This window comes from Panthera uncia, assembly GCF_023721935.1.
Source record: "Panthera uncia isolate 11264 chromosome C1 unlocalized genomic scaffold, Puncia_PCG_1.0 HiC_scaffold_4, whole genome shotgun sequence".
NCBI classification, from domain to species: domain Eukaryota; kingdom Metazoa; phylum Chordata; class Mammalia; order Carnivora; family Felidae; genus Panthera; species Panthera uncia.
The window spans coordinates 33919410-33936760 of NW_026057585.1; the positions used below are offsets into that span (position 1 = coordinate 33919410).

The 17351-nt window shown below is 39.1% G+C and overlaps 1 long non-coding RNA gene across 2 annotated transcripts in view; it reads left to right on the forward strand.

Annotated features, from left to right (window-relative positions):
• The first annotated feature begins 237 nt into the window (after positions 1 to 237).
• Positions 238 to 17351, forward strand: part of LOC125913392 (uncharacterized) — a 32618-nt gene continuing 15504 nt past the window's right edge. Inside the window, exons 1-3 of one of the 2 annotated variants that reach the window (XR_007454995.1) lie at positions 238 to 3558; positions 5943 to 6037; positions 11162 to 11280. This is a non-coding gene — a long non-coding RNA (uncharacterized LOC125913392). The remainder of the gene's footprint in view (positions 3559 to 5942; positions 6038 to 11161; positions 11281 to 17351) is intronic. The other variant, XR_007454996.1, reaches the window with a different exon arrangement.

The following is a 17351-nucleotide window of genomic DNA, read 5'->3' on the forward strand; positions in this document are numbered from 1 at the left end:
TCAAGGGCTCAGAGCCATACTCTGCATTTATCCTCATGCTGGATATGGCCTTTTCATAATTCTAAATGAGCTAGTAGAAATCTGTTATAATAAAGGCTAGACTTACTCTTAATTTTTTATTCTATTAAATATCATTATCTTTTTTTTTTAACATTTTTACTTATTTTTGAGAGATATAGTGAGAACGAGTGCAAGTAGAGGAGGGGCAGAGACACACACACACACACAGAATCTGAAGCAGGCCCCAGGCTCTGAGCTGTCAGCACAGAGCCAGACATGGGGCTTGAACCCACGAACCGTGAGATCATGAGCTGAGCCAAAGTCGATGCTCAACCGACTGAGACACCCAGGCGCCCCTATCTTTTCTTTTAAAAAAAAATGGGGAGTAGGGAGGGGTCAGAAGCCTAAAGAAAAGAGGTAACTTAATTTTTAAGTTTGAAAGGTTGTAAAGAATCTTCTTCAAAAAGAAGGGATTGCATACTATTCTCATTTTTAAAAAGGTAATGTGCTTCAAAATATAACATGATAATGATCATATTAACTTAAAGATACAGTCGTTTTATTAGCACTCACTTATTTCCTTAATTCATCTCAAATTGATACCTGTATTATTGCCTTACAACATTTTATTTTCTTTAATAGAATTATGAAATTATTTGAAGGGCCAAGTAAAATAGTATTTCTCAAACTCCAGGTTATGACCCATTAATGGGTAAGGAAATGAATAAAATGAGTCATAATTGATATTTTATACAAATTAAGAAATAGAAGAGAAGAGAAAATACCAGAAATGCATTCACTTTGTAAGGGTAGGTTTTGTTTTGTGAAATTTTGTTGAGTGCGTGTGTATGCATGTACACACACATATGTATGTGTGTATATATGTGTATGTATGTATATACACATACACATACATAGACATATACACATACACATACATACACACATGTATATACATTTGCACATATATGTGTATATAAATACCATATAAACATATACATGTGAGTGTACTGAATGAAAATTTTAAATGTATCTCTTATTGTGGAATGCAGACAAAAAGTTTCAGAGAAATCCTGTGGTGAAGAATATTCAAAATAAAAAGTAAAAAAAAAAATGACCATGGTACCCTACCCACTAAATATGATTTTAAATGCTAAATATCTTTATTAAAGCAATGTCTTCAGCCTTAGCAAGTTTATAGTTCTAATAAAAAAAGGCATTCAGGCAAAATGTATTTTCATATATGGGTATGTGTGTGCATGCATACAGGCACCTACCTATAAATAGAATTTCTAAAACCTTCAAATATATTTAAAACTTTTAAAACATATTTAGAAATAGGACTTCCTGATTCTATGAATAACTGTCGTTAATAACATAAAGTCAAAGGTGCAGTTATGCTGATATTTTAACAACATTCACACACTAAGCTAAAGGCCAGTATGAAAACAAATTGCAGGTAGTTGCTACTTTTTTCATTGAAAATTGACAGCCTATTTAGCACCTACCCTGTCACTTTAGCCTGGAACGATAGTAGGTGGTCTGTGTGATGCAGTTGGAATCCAGAGAGAAATTCTGAAACTGCATTTAATGGTTGAGAAGAGACAGTCTTATCCTTCCTCTTAATGATTTCCCCCCTGATCTGCCTCTGATCTGAACTGGTCTTCCTGAACGTTGTAATACTGCTCTGCCCGTTCTTCATCATGGACCATATAGGCTTCCTGGGAACTCTCAGGACGAAAAACATTCCAGACATTCCTTAACACAACGTTCCTCAAAAGGTTGGTTTCTTAGGATCCTGTGGAAGCGCTGCCCGCGTGGTTCACAGAGGCCGCCGCACAGGCCTCTTTCAGGAGCAGATGGGCCAGACAGCGGCAGCTGTCTCTGCTCTGAAAGACTCGCTTTGCTCAACTGGAGCCCATCAGACTCGCCTTTAGAGGGGTAAATGAGGACACTGGGATTCTCGGTAGACAAGAACCAGTCAGTGGGGCCGAGTTTCCAGCAGCACAAGGAAGCTACACATAGATTGTATATCTTGGTGTGATGTGTGTTTTCTTTGGAAAGAGGAATTTAAATGAAGTTTCCTATAGCAAAGTCTTGGCCCCCCAAATCCAAGAGTCTCAGAGTTACTTTTAATGAATTCAAGAACCGGTAATTCTACACTGGAACTCTTCTTAGCTGCCTTTCTTACACAAATAATTACAGGACACACCATTTCCTTCTTTTTCCCTATTAATAATTACAACTCTGCCTCTCTCTCCACCCTCCATCCCTCCCTCTCTCCTCCCTATGCCTCTCATACACTTCCTTTGAAGTTGTCTAAGTCTCCTTTTAGACCAGGGACAAATTGATATCAAATGTTCCAGGGTTGAAGGTTTCTAAGGATGAAAAGACAAACCCCAAAAACATCTTTTACCTATGACTGGGTCCCTTCACATTCTTTCCGCCTGACTGACTGTTCACGGCAACCCCTGGGGGGGGTTGATTTGCCTACAACTCTCCTCACCCAACTCAGCCCCTCTTGGTTTCCACATTCCTTGATAATTACAGCCAAACCCAGCATCTTTCTCAGAAATACAAAACCCTAGTGCAACATCTTACACACAATTCTTCCATGAAATACGAGTTCGTGAGTGTTACAGGATGCGCTCACATACCTGGACCTGAGTGATCTGACCAGCGGAGTTTGTCCTGAGGCTCTATTCTTTCTCAGTGACCCATGAGATGCTGAACAAATTAGAGGTGTTCTATATTCAGCATATGATTGACTGCCGATGAAATATGACTCAGAGCCCAGAGGTGCAGTACAGAACGGGATGATTAAGAAGCTGAGGGATCATTTCACATTCCAAATGTATAGTATGATAGCTGGAGGAAATTGTATCAGCTTCAGTATAAGTATTTTTCTCTCCTCTTGTCTTCCCTCCATGCAGTTGTGGGCTGAGGCTCCCGGAACATGTTGCTACAATGAGAGTAAGGTGGGCAGTACTGTTTTCCTGTAGCACGTATAAGATAACACATTTCCATGTTCTTTGTTTCCATATTTGTCAATCACTTTCCTGGGTCATTTACCAGAAGGCCTCCTGACTTTGGAATCTGTGGCAGAATTTTCAGCTGCCAGCTCTAAAACAAAGAAACCCACCTAGACAAATCCTGTAAGATGTCATCATCTAAAAATACCCCTTAGTGGGTTATTGAGAGCAGGAAATGAAGCACAGATAGCAAGTTCACACTGACTTGTTGAAGTCACTATGGAGCGTTTACAAGGATCCCACAGATGACTAAAATTAGTTTATTCTGCACAGCATTATCCACTGCTGACTCAAGATGGTGATACAAGCAGTGTTAAGCTGTGAGCTCACCAGGAAGCTCATTCCCTAAAATTATTCTCTGGCTGGGAAAGACCCCTAGGTCACATCAGTGGTTGGAAGATGGGACATTAATAGCAACTTGTTCTGCCATCACTCAGAAACTGTGTTTTCCTGTTGTCTCCCGTTCTCTGTTTCTTGCAGATTGTAGAAGCCTCCTGATCAGCCTGTTGTCTCTCCGTGCTCAAGGGTATGGGATGTGCATGTGTGTGTGTTTGTATGTGTGAATATCATTCTTTTATTTGTGTAATACAATAATTAGAAAACACGGAGGCTAAGTGATCTGGGAAGGACCATCCAGCAACTCACCAACACTCAAAACTGAGTGTCCTATAATTTCAGTCCTGTAATTTGCAAAGACTTTTAGACATACTGAGCCTTTGCTGTTTCTCCTATAAAGCAAAATGCAGGCTCTAAGAGTTGCCTTAATGTAGGTGGTCAACTGATTAGAAACATGTTCAGGTAGGTGTAGGCAGAAAATATACAGACACATGTGCTGTTGGGGTGGTTTTTCTGTTGTGAGAAAAGGTTTTCTGTTTAAGGGCAAACTTATTAAAATGAAGCTGCATCCTCACTCTACTAAAAGTTACCATCTTTGTTGATTCACTCAAGAGGTCGGTTCAATTAAAGAAAAAAAAAAAAGTCCTACAAATCAACTCTTTGAATTGGCTAATCAATCTTTTTTTTTTTTTTAAAGTAGCTCTGGCATTTCTATATCAGCCCATACCCTGTTATGTTCTCTCTTCATGGCTGATTTTATATTTCTTTTCATACGGATTTTTTATCGTGTTCATTTCAGGACCCAAATAGATATTCTTTAGTGTGTACCAGAGTCATTTTGGTTCTAAATCATTCTATTTCTCTGTAGGTGCCCATTCTCGGCCACTGATAACTTTGCCCCATCTGTTTAATCCATTTTCTGGTTTATTAAGTACTGGGATTATTTCTTTGGTGACAAAGCCCTCAAACTATGCATCACTGATTTTCTATTTTTGAAGCCCTGGAATTTTCCTTGTTGGGACATTGAGTGCTTCATTTCTAATTAGGCTTTCCTTCTTACTCATATTTGGCTTTGCTTTATCAATAAATTACACAACCAATAATTGGGAACAGGATTTCAGAGTGTGCTGCAAACACGAGTCCCAGTGATTTGTGGGAAAGAAGGAGCATTCAGGGAGAAATGGGATTGGATTGCATTGCAGGCAACAGGGCTATCACACTGGAGAATGTAATGGGAAGTTGTTAATTTTTTAAGCAACAGCTGGACTCAGGTTAGTAGTAGTTCTATTTTGTAGCCAGACGGAAGTTTTTAGTAGAAACTTTCCCATTTTGTTAGCTATTCCCTTTAAAATAACCTTTTGTATGAAAAAGCATCTTTAGAAAAAGCCATTGGACCCGTTCAGTTGTAAAACCAGGGTTAAGCATAACACTCCAGAAGTGTTTTCCAAGATCCAGTCCTTTTTTGAGAGAGAGAGAGAGAGAGAGAGAGAGAGAGAGAAAATGAGTGAGAGGGTGGGGGGAGGGGCAGAGAGAGTCTCAATCAGGCTCCACATGCATGGAACCCGACATGGGTCTTGATCTCATGACTCTGAGATAATGATCTGAGCCAAAATCAAGAGTCAGACGCTTAACTGACTGAGCCACCCAGGCGCCCCCAAGATCCTGTTCTAATACTTCCACCTCCATGAAGTTTTTCCTGATCCCCCAGCTCAGAACCATGATTCCATCCTCCCAGCTCCCAGGCACTCGGAGATAATCCCAGTAAGACACTTAGCACAGAGCATGGTATAAAGAAAGCATTCAGCAGGTTTTCATTATTACCATCTCTGCTTCTTTGTAGCATGTGTCACCTTCTGCTGGAAGGTCCAAATCATCATTTTATCCTCAATGTGATTTGCACTTTCTGGATACTTGCTAAGCATGTATTGAATGAATAACAGATTTTCAGACCTACTCAGGTATCTTTGTATGCCTGTGAAAAACACATTTCAGTAAGTGTGGTGATAATGAATGTTCAATGAATGGTTATAAACAGAAACTTCCATTGTAACTTTTGAAAGGCAGCCAAAGTTCAGTCTTTGTGTTCACAGGGTTAACTTTTCTAATGTCCTTTTAGTGCCAAAGACATTAAACAACAGCTTTACTTCTGGGCCCAGTCCTGTAAATAACGTGCTGGTTATTTAAATAACTGGCTTCATCAGCACTTCCCATGGGTAGAGTACAATAATTATGGCTAATACTTATTGGGCATTTGTTTTGTGCCAAGCTATGTCCTGAGTACTTTATATACAGTCACTCATTTCCTTCTGCAAATTGGTCTAAAGGTGAGGCACTGAGGCACAGTGAGGTGAAATCCCTTGCCCCAGGTCACGCTCTTGCCAAATACGGAATTACAGCCAGAGAGCTGGGCTGTAGTTGGAAAGTTATGGCTTTGATGGCACATATCACCCTGTTTCCTGCAAAATGCTAAAATCAGAGCAAATGCCAGAATCAGTCCAGCCAAGATGCTGCTGCACAGAAATTTAATGTCTCTTTCAAATATATTTGAACTTTCAGCTATCTTCTTTCTGGCAGGTGTCCCAAGGAGAGAGGGGAAGGAGGGCCACAGAAGCAGTTGCTTTTAGAGTCTCAGACCCCATATCTTTGCAGATATCTGCTCTACTCCATCAGTAAGCACCATCCTGCCTTATCTTCTCCCACATCCCCTTGTAATCTCATCTCTGCCAGCTCTTCCCTGGGCTGTTAATTTTCTACTTTTCTCCCCTCTTTCAACTGTTTGGGCCCTAGAAATCATTTGAGATGCAACTTGGATGGCAGTTCTTGCTAGAAGCCCTCCCTAACCATCCCAGACAGGTGTCAGAGCCACAGCAACTCTCTGAGTACCACCTGTCCTGGCTTCTTCTGTATTATAAAATTGTTTTAATGTTTATTTTTGAGACAGAGAGAGAGACAGAGTGCTAATAGGGGAGGGTCAGAGAGAGAGGGAGACACAGAAGCTGAAGCAGGCTCCAGGTTCCGAGCTGTCAGCACAGAGCCCAACATGGGGCTCGAACTCCCCAACCGTGAGATCATGACTGAGCCGAAATTGGACGCTTACTGACTGAGCCACCCAGGTGCCCCTTGTTCTGTGTTATAATTGTTAGCTTAATAGTCTCTGCTACTAGACTGTGAACTCGTCAGGGTGGGGACCTGTCTTGTTCACTGGTATCCTGAGAACCCAGCACAATTCTGGGCGCATATGTGTTTGTTGAATGAACAAATAAATGAGTAAATAAAAGTGTTCCCTTGCATGTCCACTCCACTCTGAAGTATTCCATAAAACAACCCCAGGGACCATGAATTTCCACATTCAGATGCCCACGACTGGCTGGAATGACACAGCCAAGAAGAACAAGTTAGAAATGTTATTTCTCTGTCCCTACGTATCAGAGAAAAAAATCTCTCACTGCCATCCAACCTAAGTCCATAGGAGTAAATGATCTTTGATCGGGGGGCCGAGGGGGAGATGCCTGAAAAATTTGTGGCTGGAAAAAAATGTTTCAAACAGCATTTTTATTAGTCTCCACTGTGGGCTTATTGTGTAAATTATGTGTGAGACAAATATATGATAGACTCAGTGGTAATTACTTGTTCTCAAATGTTCAGTTAGCCACGCCTCTTAATCCTACATACAGTAGCTTAGCACAGAATTAAATTCTGCCCTTTAGGCAGGATTAGCATTTGGAATTTCTTGTTTCTGTAGTTTAAATGTTTTTATGCCAATATTTGTACTTTTCCATTTAGAATAAATGCACTGAGTGTGTGTGGGGAAATATAAATAGCATGGAATTTTTATGATTCAACTCATCATCCTTATTGGTTTGCAGTTGATTTTTATGGATACTAATTTTTTTAAATTACTCATCTGTAATTAGTTACAGAAACAGAGAAAGAATTGCTAGACCACTCTCTTTCTAATGAATCTAGCATCATTTCTTTGCCAATAATCAAGATCTTTAATTTTATGAAGGAAAAAAAATGTCTTTCAGCCTTTGCTCTCAAAATGCAGAAACTTTATGGGACAGTGTTATATAACATAATTAGGGAGAAAGGTTTTTCCCTGCTGTCATCTATAGCAGGAATGGGAGAAAAAATGTTGACCTAGTTAACGGGAATCTCTACATCATATCAGTGGTAGTACTAATCTATTTATTCAACATCCATTAATGTTCACTGTGTGCCTAGAATGTACTAGAAGTTGCTATTTACTAACCATGTAAAAAAACTAAGACATGGTCTCTATCTTCAAGGAGCTTAATAAACAATTGAATCAAACAGGACAAATCTTATGTGGAAGTCTACACAAAGCATAGCAAGGCTTTAGGAGAAGAGTGTGAACTCGCTGGGCAAGTCAAGACTGTGGATTCCCATCTGAGCTGAGACCTTCAGGAACAGGAGTCTGCCAGACATCAGAGTCAGTGACTGAGCGATGGGGGAAGGTATTCTAGACACAGAGCTAAGACAAATGCCTCACTGGAATCTTTGGGGCTTTATTATCAGTAATACATGGCCTATGACCCATCTCACAACTCACAGAGACATCAGTGTGAGGCAACCCCACTGTGAGTCCAACTTTAAGCATAGCAGGAATCTGTTCAGATTGTCAGAGCAAGAGAGAGGAGGAGGTCACTGTGGCCACAGTATGGTGGGGAGACTATGGGAAAGCTGCCACAGTTTTTGGGCAAACTGGGATGAGGCCAGATCTGGAACAACAGTAGAGGGAATCAGGATGTGAGCGGTGATGAGGAGGCAGGGGCAGCAGGACCTGGGGATTGACCAGATGGGTCATGGGGCACCCTCTGTACTGTAAGCTACAAATCAGGACTGACTCAAATTTTCTGTTATGGTCATAGCCATCTATATCCCCTCCAATAAAAATTAGGTTGAGCCTTTCATTCAAATTAGGCAGAAAGCTGAATGTAACCCAACAGTAGAATATTTTATGGCATTAAGCAGAATATTTTCAAAATAGATTGTCCTTTTGGAGGGGAGGATATTTGTCCATGTTAATCTATTAAATAATTACATCTAACCCTAAAGAGATAACTCCACTTCCACTAACACTTCCAACAGAGAATGAAGGGAGGCTCACTCCTGGTCTCCATCAGCATTCCCTTTTTCTCTTTCAAAGCACTTCATAAATACTGGCTTCATACTTTACACTTTTACCAAGTCTCCATTGGAGCCAGCAAATATAGGGGAAAAGGTGATTATCACAGTCAGTGTAAATCTGTGATGTCAAATCTATTTTACTGGTAGCCTAAATTCTATTTAATTGTGTATTGACATTTTTCTGTGCATATGTTCATGTAAATATCTACATCTGTTTTCCTTGCTCTTCAGAATTTGGAGAAGGAACTTCTGCTCCAACCACCTTATTCTACCACTGTTCCCCACATTCTGCTGACAAGGCCTCTTCTATGTGCCTCATCATATAGGCCATTTTCTTATTTGAATTGTTCCTTCTTAGACATTTATGAACCTCTCCTCCTTCAGAATCTGTCTCAAAATTAAATTTCTCTCTGAAATGTAATCACTTTTCTGATTACTTCTTTGTTTCTTGACAACATTTATGGACTGTATTAAATTTGCATACATGTTTCTGCTTAAGTCTTCTTAAACCTTCTCATACATATTTTAAGCATTTTATTTTTTCTTTTTTAAGCTTATTTATTTTGAGGGGGAGAGAGAGCATGTGCACTAGTGGGAGAGGGGCAGAGAAAGAAGGAGAGGATCCCTCTGTCAGCACAGAGCCCCATGTGGGGCCTGAACTCATGAACTGCAAGATCATGACCTGAGCTGAAGTGGGTTGCTTAACCAACTGAGCCACCCAGACACCCCTGGGCCTTTTCAAACAATATTATCCTTAGCCTATTATGAGTCTTCAATAGGTGCTAACTGATGGACAGAAAGTAGAAATACATTTTCATCTGTCTGCCCTAATTCTATGTTTACCTATAAAACCTTAGATTGTTTTTTCTAGAACACAAAATACACGTACCATCAGGACAGCATCCCTATTTCTGACTTCTCCATGAAGTTGTTTAAAAATGTTTTTAAACATTTTATATACACAGAGAAGTAAAGAATATAACAAACCAGAACTTTAAAAGGCACATATCCTGGAGTACCTGGCTGGCTCAGTCAGTGGAGTGTGCAACTCTTGATCTTGAGGTCATGAGTTCGAGCCCCACATTGGGAATAGAGATTACTTAAAAAAAAAAAAAAAAAAAGAGGCAAACATCCTGTCATATATGTCTCAGACATTTATTTATACTAGAAAGAAAATATTACATATATAATTAGTATCCCTTTTACAACCCTCTTTTGGCATCCATCCATTTTCCCCCATGTAAGTACAAATAACAAGTATTTATCTTTTTACTTTTTTTCTCCTTTAAAAAAAATGGTTATACTGTACACACTTTTCTATAGCTGACTTTTCTCAAATACATCATTTGAACATCTTTCTATGTCCATAATATGGCTCTATCTCTTTTTCACTGGCTACATAGCAGTGGTGGTGATAGCTAACATTTGCTGAGTGATTACTATGTGCCAAGAGTCTGTCACATCTTTAGTTTATAAGAACCACATGTGGAAGAAGCTCCATTTTGGAGATGAGGAATCTGAGGCTTAGAGAGGTGTGACAGGTAAAATAATGGCCCCCCAAGATGTCTATATCTAAATCCCCGGAAACTGTAATGTATTACCTTACATGGCAAAATAGACTTTATAGATGGGATTAAGGTTGAGACCTTGAGATGGGGAGATTGGTCTGGACTGTCTGGGTGGGCCCAGTTAAATCACTTGGGTCTCTAAAAGTGGAACCTTTCTTGGTTGAGTTAGAGTGAGAGATGATGACAGAAGCAGGGTCAGATGACACCACAAGAGATTCCATACACTGTGGCTGTTTTTGAGATGTAGGGGTCTATGTGCAAGGACCAGCAAGAAGACTCTAGGAGCCAGGGGCAGGCCTCTGCCAACAGCAAGCAAGGAAACCAAGACCTCAGTCCTACAGCCACACGCATGGGACTGAGCTCTGCCAATACCTGAATGAGCAAGGAAAGGGATTCCCTCTTAGACTCTATAAGAAGGACCCAACACTGTCAACACACTGCTTTTAGCCCAGTGAGACCCATATAGGAATTCTAACCTGTCAGACTGTAAGATAATAAGTTTGTGTTGCTTTACACCTCTAAATCTGTGGTAACTTATTATAGCAGCAATAGAAAATAAATATAAATGGCCACAACTAATAAGTTGTAGTAAAATGGGAACTCAGGTGATCTGACTCCAGGGTGTGTGTATATATAGCTGAATCAGTATTTATTTATTTAATCAGCTCGTGTTAGTGGACATTTAGATTGCTTTCAATTTACAGTATTTCAGACAATGGGATAGTAGATTTCTTCATATCTAAGTAAGCTCTACTCACAACGTGGGGCTTGAACTCACGACCCCAAGATCAAGAGCTGCATGCTATACTGACCGAGCCAGCCAGGCACCTCAGAAGTTTTTTTTTTTTTTTTAAGTAAGCTCTTGGCCCAGTGTTGGGCTTGAACTCATGACCCTGAGATCAAGAGTCACGTGCTCTACTGACTGAGCCAGCCAGGCACCCCAATTTCCTCATGTCTGTATTTTCAAACACTTTAATTAGAATTCCTATAGGAAAATTTCCTACAAGTGAAATTATTGGGTCAAAAGATAATCATATTAAATATTTTTCTAAATACTGCCAAATTGCCTTACAGAATGTTCCCAGTGCAGCTCTTAGACAAGAACTGAAATCAGCAGGAAAAGAGTGAACAAAAAATAGGAATGGATCTGGCTTACTGTAACCATTTCAGCAAAGAACTGATGAAGGGACCAGGTAACTGAAAATGCCTTTCTCCTTCATTTTAAGCAGAGAACCTATCTGTTCCGGAAGAGTCCCTCTGGCTCTTTCTTTTTCATGTGTATTGTGGATAAATTCATTTTGTGCTTTTATTTCTGGGTCTTGCTTTGGCCTTTGAGGCAATAAAGATTGACAAAAATAAATAGCCTTTTTAGTTGAGGCTAGAGTTTCCCTTGTGCACAAATAGATACTTGAAAACAGTAATCGCATTTCATCAATTTTAAACGATAGGCTTTCCAGCAGGGTCCTGGAACCCAACTTTTAGAAAAAATTACTGGTTAAAGAAAATTAACATAGCAACCTGTTCAAGTGTGTGGGCTCTGTGATTAGCTGATATGTTATGGGAGTCACTGCAGCAGGGCCCCGTCAGGATTTAATGGTCAGTTCCTCGTGTGACTCTATGTGAGAAAAAACCTCTTCACATCGTTCACATTAAAGGATCCTGGACTCTGAAAAATAAGTCTTTTTTGCTGGAGATAACTTTTACTTTCTTCGGCATCTTAATTCCATTCTTTTATCTGGAAAGTGGTCTCTGTCACTCTTGGCTGGTACCAATGCTTTTGTTGAGTTTATAAGTGGCATAACACCCTTTCTTCCCCCCCCCCCCCTTCTTTTGTCTCAGAACTTTCTTTTCTCTTGGAGATTTTGGTTTTCTCCTTAGGCTGTGATTTTTTATCTTCAAAGTTGTGAAATAATTTGACTCAATTGTTATGTTTGTTTTTTGCCCTTGTGTTCAGCTGCTAGATCCTGGGGCATTGTAATAAACATCCTCTTGGCTGTGAAATGGAAAGATGTCTAACTAATGATGTTCATTTATTTACTCATTTATTTTTGATTCATTTTTGCCTAGGAAACCAGAAAGGAAAATCTTAATTCTGATACATGTTAGGGTATTGTAATGAACAATAACACCTCTTATTTGTTGAACACTTACCATGTGCCTAACACTACTTATTTTTTTGTAAATGTGTTAAAGTCCTCAGGGCCATTCTGTGAGGTAGGTGCTATTATTATCTGCATTCCATTGTTGAGGAAATTGAGGCTTTAAGCAGTTAGACAACCCGCTGAAGGCTATATAGTAGTGAATGATAAAGCTGAGACTCAAACACAGGTTTGTTTGACCAGTCTGGGTTCTTAACCACTATACCAGAATGTTCTTTGGCATTTCAAATCATTTGTAAGCAATGCTTCCAAGAATGTTTTAAAACCAAAAAACCATAGCAAAAGAGCTACTTTGTGGTGAAGTAGAAAGAGTATTGGGATAGGAGTCAAAAGGTTGTGTCCTTACTAGCTGAGCAAGTCCCCAGGCAGGTCCTCAAGTCTTTCTCTAGCTCCTCCTTTGGCCTTTGTTTTCCCATCTGTAAAAGCACCAATCTTCTAGCATCCTAAAAAAAAAAAAAAAAAAAAAAAAATCGACTTCCTCTTTAATTTCCCCTTTTCTAAGATAGATGAAACCTGCCGCTCCCATGTCATTTGTGACAGTTAAGGCTGGTATCGGATGAGTCATTTGGCACAGGGCTACTTGTCCTGAAAAAGAAGGAAAAAGCAATGATTAAATGCCCTCCCCTCCACCTCAGCAGAGAGCAAAGCTAAGCATAATGACTCAAATTCAAAGCCTAGAAAATCTTGGCGGAAACAGGGTGGATATGTTCTGTCTCCAATTTTCTCTGTATATCCATCGTTGACCATAGAAATGTGGGTGAATGTGTGGCTCATCATGTAATCATCAGCTCAAACTTGCTCAAGCTGTTGTCGAGTAATAATGCTATCAAGTTGTCTCTGTCCAGTCAGAAATGAGACCTAGCCATAGAGAAGACTTGCTAACTTTCTCAAACATGTATCATTATCACATAGCTTTTTTCTACCCTATGTGTTATGGGCTGAATTGTGTTCTCTTCAAATTCATATTTTGATGTCCGAATCCCAATTTGTTACTGCCTTTGGGAAACAGGGCCTTTAAAGAGGTAATTAAGGTAAAATGAAGTCCTATGGGCTCTACTGCAGTGTGACCAGTGTCCTTATAAGAAGAGATTGGGACACACAAATACAGATGAAGGCATGAATGACCATGTAAGGGCACGGGGAGAAAGTGGCCATCAGCAAGCCAAGGAGAGAGAACTCAGAAGAAAACAAACCTGTTAACACCTTACTCCTTGGACTACTAGCCTCCAGACTGTGAGACAATAATGTTCTGTTGCTGAAGCCACCCAAACTGTGGTATTTTGTTATGGCAGCACTAGCAAACTAATACAGGATATTTTAAATCCAGGACTGTTTTTAAGGTTTCTCCTTTACTTCTCAGAATATCTTCACCTTTATGTTTTTCTTTCTTTCCTCCTTTGCTTGAGTTCAATTTTCTTACCCTAATAAGTCATACTTAGGTATCAAGCTTCATCCATGAACTGGGGTACAGACATTTCACAGATGTTAACAGTGTTTGAAGAATACTTAGTGTTAGGTTACTCTTGACTGGTACTCTGAATATAGCTTACGTTTCTACACCTATGTGAAATCCTTGACGCTGACTCACCTGTGTGTGTCACTTCTTAAGCAGATTATTTAATTTTACAACTAATATAATAAAACACTGAACTATGTACAATTGAGTTCTCATCCCTCACCCATAGCCCAGGAGTGTTTCCATTTTTTCTTACTTCCTATCTCGGTAAGATGGCAGCAGCAGTGCCATCCATCTAGACTCAGATTCTTAGTCTAAGAACTTAGGGAGTCCTTGGTCTTTCTTTTCCTTACCTCACACGTGCAACTCCTTATCCACTTCTATTCATCCATCCTTTAAAATATCTAATGGGAAAGTATTTGTCATATTAAATTATAATATTAAATTTTAATGAAAAATATCAGTATGGACTCATGAATTAAAAATATACATGCATACAGGCACCACTATCTGTCCATCCTGGTTTTGTCTACTAGAAGAATATAGAAGCAATGATACCCCTTGAACAATAAATACATCTAGATCCACATTTTGGTTTCCATCGTTACCTACTAAAAAGAACAATGATCTTTGGAGAAATCGCTGATTCTAGTTGTTGAGCAGGGAAACTACAAGGTGAACTTAGGATATCTTGTTATCCTAGGAACTAAGGAAATGCTCAGTGATTTATGGGGGCATGTTAAAGGGACACAAGAGCTAGTTTTAAAGGGTTTCCACTAGACACATTTGGACAATTTGAAGATGACTGTAGTTAACTGCAAAACATTGAAAATATAAAAATCCATGAGTGTATAGTGATACCCAAAAAGTAATGGAAAGAAGAAGAAAAACATTTACATCATTAGAAGTAACAAATCCTTACTCTGCAATTGATAGTAAAAGGGAAAGAACTAAACATTTACTTTGTCTTTTTAGGAGAAATATGTATATCATCATCCTAGTTGATGAGGGAATCTTACCTTTAGAAAAGAATGCTGTAGAAGAAGTGATATTTGAAAGTCACTATTTTGCAACCCCAAATGAAATAATATTTCAGAACAGGATATTCACACAATGACAAAGTATCATCACAGAGGTGACTTACCAATTGCAAAGGAGCAATCTGGTGGGTCACTAATTTGGCTATACCAATAATATGGGATAGCCTTGAATTGTATTCCTTTTGATGTGATCACTCACAGACTGATTCCATCTGTGATGCAGATGAAATTCACAAAATCATTTATGAACTATTCTTGCCAAAAGTGTTAAACTCAATCTAGTTAAGCCTTTAGACCTAACTTCAAATATATAGGAATTACAGGAAATCAAAGAACAGTGAAATTACAGGAAACCTACAGAGGAATCCGTAAAGTGAGATATTCTATAAGACAACTTTTTTGGATTCTTCCAAAAGTCATTATCATCAGGGGAGAGAGAGTAAGAAGACCTAACAACCAAATACAATATATGAACTTTGATTGACTCTTGGCTTGATAAAAACAGCTAAACATTTTGGGGACAATTGGAGAAAATTTCCATATGAGTTATATATTAAATGACATGATATGTGATATTAAAAAACTAATATTAGTTTTCTTAGATGTGATAATGATATTGTGGTGATATACAAGAAAACTCTTATTTTTAGGTGATGCATATTTGAGTTATTTAGGTGTGAAGTGTCATGATATCTATGACTTTCTTTCAAAATACATACACACACACATACACACACCTACACACACGCACACACACACATATATATACATATATACATGTATATGTGCATACTGTTATCATTTTGCCATATTTGCTTTATTTTTACACACACATGTATACGTGTATACATGTATATGTGTATATATATGTATATGTGTGTGTGTGTGTGTACATATATATATGTGTATATATGTGTGTGTGTGTGTAAAAATAAAGCAAATATGGCAAAATGATAACAGTTGTTAAGTTGATGTTGAATCTGGGTAGCGGTTGGTATTCATTGTACTATTCTTTCAATTTTTCTAGATGTTTAAACATTTTTATAAACAGTTTGGGAACATGTTTAAACCTCAGCTCCTTTTATGCCTCTGCCCCTTGCCTCCGTCTTCCTCACCACTCTTCCTACTGCAAGTCTTCATCATGTCTTTCCTGAACTATTGTGGTGACCTCCTGAGTAGTGCCATAATTCAGTCTAAATGCCTCCAAGTTATCTGCCAAAGAGAGTCTCCTAAAAATCAGCTTTCACTAATTTCCTACCCTGTTTCACTCTCCCCCATCACCCACATGGTAAAGTCTGAAAACACTTGGCAAGCAAGATTCCAGACTTCTCATACCACATTCTCATTCAAGGCATTTTCCTGCCACCTCATAGCCTGTGCTCTGTCAGGGGTCACAACCACAAATGCCCATAGGGAGGGCTGGGAATAACACAATAGAGGGTGTGGGGTTTGGGGTGGGCTAGGGAGAAGAATCTCCCTCTAAAGGAGGTAGCTCTTATTCAAGATCAGTTGAATGTGGGCCCAGTGTTGCTAAATCTTTGCGTTTCCAGTAAGTCAAAAATAAAGGTTTGTGCACAAATTCTCCCCATTTTAAACATGGACAAGTAGTTTTTTTAAAAAAACATTCTGCAGACTTAAAAAAAAAAAAATTGTGGGCTGCCGGGCATGACTCCTGCATGACTGAATGCTCACTTTTTGGCATCAACCTCTGTGTTATTCTTCCTTCTCCTTTGTCTAGAATACATTCTCCATCCTTTGTCATCGAAATCCTGTGTATCTTCCAAAACCCAGCAAGCAAGGCCATTCACCTTCCCTCACTCCCCCAGGCAGAGCCACTGCTCCTTCTGTAGAGTGACCTTTTGTACAAACCACCATTCTAGGACTTGTAATAGAATTACATATTTGATTGTCTGTCTTCTTCCACTGGGTTCTGAACCCTCATGATTAAGAGCCACGTTTTACTTATTGTCTCCCTAGTGCTGCTCCTGGAGTCCTATATATTTCAGCATCTGATGAGCATCTTTTGGTTGAGTTGCCTCTTAAAAGTAATGCTGTAGAAGAATTTAGGACATAGCTTCTACGACATCCAGTTGGAAATGTACTTAAGAATGTCAATGAATCAATAAAAGAAAAATTATTGTTATATCCCAAGTAAGGCTGTCTTCTGAGATCATTTGTCTATTGCAGGAAATCAGGTAAACACATTTAGTTTTTTTTAAAAAAATTCTGAAAACAGGATTCTTTCTGACTTTTTAACCCAAGAGAATGATAATAGGGTTTTAAGGATTGCCTTTCAAAGGCAATCTTGGCTAAAATCAGGCCAATGAGTCTAGGCAGCTTTGGTAACCTATAAATGCTCCAAACCTGCTCGAATTCTTGTAAGAACTGAGTGGTGAGGTGTGTGCTGAATCAAGTCACCGCCTCTTCTTGGGGACATCAATTTTTATCAGTGCCCTACATACCCAATTCTCTCCTTCTTGTCTCTTTCATGGCTTTCTTTCCTGCAATGCTTGCTTACTTTTATTCAGCATTCCTTTAAAAATCCAGCTGAAAACTTACTTCTTCCAAGGAGTCTCTGATAAGTGCCCCCAGCCTTAATTGTTCCATTA